The sequence below is a fragment of the Myotis nattereri genome (assembly GCF_964212035.1).
Source record: "Myotis nattereri genome assembly, chromosome: X".
Taxonomy (NCBI): Eukaryota; Metazoa; Chordata; class Mammalia; order Chiroptera; family Vespertilionidae; genus Myotis; species Myotis nattereri.
The window spans coordinates 41381234-41385676 of NC_138078.1; the positions used below are offsets into that span (position 1 = coordinate 41381234).

Consider the following 4443-nt stretch of genomic DNA (forward strand, 5'->3'; position numbering starts at 1 on the left):
CCTCATGCACTGCTGGTGGGAATGCAGACTGGTGCAGCCACTGTGGAAAACAGTATGGAGTTTCCTCAAAAAATTAAAAATGGAACCCCCATTTGACCCTGTATTTCCACTTCTGGGAATATATCCCAAGAAACCGGAAACACCAATCATAAAGGATATATGCACCCCTATGTTCATAGCAGCACAATTCACCATAGCTAAGGTTTGGAAACAACCTAAGTGCCCATCAGCAAATGAGTGTATTAAAAAAGCTGTGGTACATCTACACAATGGATGCTACACTGCTGAAAAAAAAAAAAAAAAAGAAGGAACTCTTATGATTTGCAACAGCATGGATGGATCTGGAGAGCTTTATGCTAAGTGAAATAAGCCAGTCAGAGAAAGATAAATATCACATGATCTCACTCATTTTTGGAATAAAATGAACAACATAATCTGGTGAGGTAAAATAGATCCAGAAACATAGAAGCATGGAAAAGACCATCCATCCTCAGAGGGAAGGTGGCGGGGGCAGGGTGATGAGGGAAGTGAGAGATCAACCAAACGATTTGTATGCATGCATATAAGCATATCCCATGGACACAGACAGTAGGGGGATGAGGGCATGTGCTGGGGATGTGGGAATGACTGGGGAGAGGTCAATGGGGGGGAAAGGAGACATATGTAATACTTTAAACAATAAAATAAAAAAACAAACAAATTAAAAATAAATAAATTGGGCATGGCCATTAAAACCTTTGTACCTCAAAAGGCACTACAAGGAGAGGGAAAAAAAAGGCCACCCACATAATGTGAAAAGATATTTGTAAATCATATATCTAATAGCTATAATTCATATGAATAAAAATACATATGATAATCTCTCCAGACTATTCAGAATATAAAGAAATCTTACAACTCAACAATAAAAAGAAAAATAGCTCAATTTAGAAATAGGCAAAGAATATGAATAAACATTTCTATAAAAGTATATACAAATAGCTAATCCACATGAAGATACTCAACATCATTAGTCATTAGGGAAATGAAAATCAAAACCACAATGGATATCATTTCACACCCTTGAGGGTCCCTGCAATCAAAAGATGTAAAATAACAAATATTGTTTTTAAGTAACCAGTGTGTCACCAGAAGACAGCTGTTGTGAAAATAGTAGCTAAATCTAAGGCAAAAGGGGAAAGGGAAAACCTTTCATCAACATCATAATCATTGGACACATGGGTTCTGGCAAGTCTACCACTCCTCGTCATCTGATGTACAAATGTGGTGGGGTCGACAAAAGAACCATCAAAAATTTGAGAAGGAGGCTGCTGAAATTGGGAAGATCTCCTTCACATATGCCTGGGCCTTGATAAATTAAAGACTGTACATGAGCATGGTATCACCATTGATATCTCCCTATGGAAATTCAAGACTAGGAGATATTATTTGACCATCATTGATGCCTCAGGACATAGAGATTTTATAAAAAACATGATTAGAGGCACATGTCAGGCTAACTGTGCTGTCCTGGTTGTTGCTGCTGGTGTTGCTGAATTTGAAGAATCTCCAAGAATGGGCAGACCTGTGAGCATGTCCTCCTGACTTACACACTGGGTGTCAAATAACAAATTGTTGGTGTTAACAAAATGGATTCCACTGAGCTACCCTTCATCCAGAAGAGAAATGAGATCATTGTTTAAAAAGTCAGCACCTACAGTAAGAACCATATGATTACACTCATATGTGGGATATAAAACTGAAAGCAACAAACAATCTAGAAAAACAAACAAAAATTCATGGACACAAACAGTATGGAGAGAAGGGAGGTGGGGTATTAAAGGGTAACAAATAAAGGTAATGGAAGAAGATTTGACTTTGGGTGATGGACACACAGTGCAATTTATAGATGATGTATCATAGAAATGTACACTTGAAACTTATGTAATATTTAAAATTTACATTTAATAAATTTGAGGGGCGATAGTAGTTAATAAGATCATATAGATTTCAAGTGTACATTTCTATGATACATGGTCTATATATTGCATTGTGCGCCTACCACCCAAAGTCAAATCATCTTCCACCACCATATATTTGGCCACCTTTACCCTTTACTATACCCCATCCCTTCCCTCTGGTAACCACATGAGTTTGAGTTTTATAGCCCATGTATCAGAGAAATAAGGTTCTTAGCTTAGTCAGAAACCTATATAATTTTATTAAGCAATGTCACCCCATAAATTTAATTTAAAAAAGAAGTCAGCACCTACATTAAGAAATTAGCTATAACCCAGACACTGTAGGTTTCTGCCAATTTCTTATTGGAATGGTGACAACATGCTGGAGCCAAGTGCTAATATGCCTTGGTTCAAGGGATGGAAAGTGACCTGTCAAAATGTCAATGCCAGTGGAACCACACTGCTTGAAACTCTGGATTGCATTCTGCCACCAATGCATCCATCTGACAAGCACCTGCATCTGCCTCTCCAGGATGTCTACAAAATTGGCAGTATGGGTACTATCCCTGTGGGTCAAGTGGAGACTGGTATTCTAAAACCAGGTATGGTGGTCAACTTTGCTCCAGTAAACATTACAACTGAAATAAAGTCTGTTGAAATGCACCATGAAGCTTTGAGTGAAGCTCTTCTTGGAGACAAGGTGGGCTTCGATGTTGAAAACATGTCTGGCAAGGATATTTGTCATGGCAATGTGACTAGTGACAGTAAAAATTACCCACCAATAGAAGCAACTGTCTTCATAGGTCAGGTGGGTATCCTGAAGCATCCAGGCCAAGTCAATGCTGGGTATGCATCTCTACTGGATTGTCATACAGCTAATATTGCAATTTTGTTAAGCTATAGAAGAAGATGGATCATCGTTCTGAGAAAAAACTAGAAGATGGCCCAAAGTTTTTGAAGTCTGGTAATGCTGCCCTCATTGATATGGTTCCTGGAATTCTGCAGGAAGCTGCCCATTGTCTTCAATGCATTGTCTTCACTATCAGAGAAGTGCAAACAAGGATCCTGGAATGCTGGTGAACCTTGAACCCATGGCAAGGGCCAGAGTTATGCACCAATTGTCTAGTCCAGACAATGGGGGCTCAAGCTATTTCCTGATCAAATAGTCTCCGAGTAAATCCTTCTAATATTTACTGACCTTTAAGATAGTCTGTCTGCTACTGCAATTGCCTGCCTGACTAAGGGCTTTATGTGTATCCAAAGTTGAATAAAAGGTTGGCGAAGCCTGGGCACCAGTGGAAGTCCTTCCCCTTGAGTTGGGCTTGCCCACCTGGCCCCCAATATTTCCCAATTATTTCCTGTCTCGCCTCTTTCATTTGCATGTGGCCCCTCCTCCAGATCCTGAACCCTGAACCACGTGGGATGTGGGGGAACATTCACAGAATTCCCATCTGTGTCAAGAACTTCCCTGACTATCCTCTGGGCTGTTTTTTGTTGGTGGTGAAATGAGACAGATAAAAGCAGTGGACAAACTAGAGCTGGCAAAGTCACTAAGTCTGCCCAGAAAGCTCAGAAGGCTAAATGAATATTATCTCCAATATCTGCCATCCCAGTCTTAACCACTGGTGGAAGAATGGTCTCAGAAATGTCTGTCTCAACTGGCCATTTCAGTTTAAAAGTAAAAGACTGATTAATGATTACAATGCACCATAAAATCTTCAAAAGGAAAGGAGAATGTTTTGTGGACCAGTGTGTGTGTGTGTGTGTGTGTGTGCGTGTGTGTGTGGCAGTTTTTAAGTTATAAGTTATTAAAATCAGTACCTTCTAATAGAAACAACTTGATAAAAGATCTGCCACAGAATTTTGAGACCCATTAAAAGAAAGCTTAATGAAAAACCTGTGTCTTCTTTTGGTCAACACTGTAACTTACTATTGTACTGCTTAGGTAAAAGGCTTAAGAATCACCCATAACAGAAAAACAGAACATGGTGGTCTGCAGGACTGGAGTGAGGAAGAGTGTAAGTGAATGAGGGAGTGAGAGGGCTAGTGTGTGGACGTGTGTGTGTGTGTGTGTGTGTGTGTGTGTGTTTGTGTAGGTGTGTGTGAGGGAGAGCCCATTCACACAGGAGTCTCAGTGGCCAGCAGTTTGGGATCTCCTGGCCAAAGAGTCCCTACTACTGCCACAGGCACCTCCCTGAAGGGGCTCAGGCTTGGATACCACATCTTGATGGGTTTACAAGGTCCTCCTTGGGAGGAGGTTTCAAGGAGTGGCAGCAGCTAGGAGCCCAGTCTCAACACCACCCACACTAGCTGTGTCCCAGGCCTGAACCCAAGGGTACCCTGCCCCGGAACATGTGAATGTGTGCACCAAGGACACAACGCACCCTGCTGCAGACCCCAGTCCACGCAGCTAAGAGAACGCCAGCTGGACCCAGAGTATCTGCAGCTGACACCTGCAAGGCCAGCTCCATGGGGGAAGGGATTACAACTCAGAACATGGACA

The 4443-nt window shown here is 41.3% G+C and overlaps 1 pseudogene across 1 annotated transcript; it reads left to right on the forward strand.

Annotated features, from left to right (window-relative positions):
• Positions 1 to 1217: 1217 nt before the first annotated feature.
• On the forward strand, positions 1218 to 3966 carry LOC308511671 (elongation factor 1-alpha 1-like; annotated as a pseudogene). Its single transcript has 3 exons — positions 1218 to 1698; positions 2259 to 2990; positions 3886 to 3966. The product of its transcript is annotated as an elongation factor 1-alpha 1-like (transcript).
• Positions 3967 to 4443: the final 477 nt, after the last annotated feature.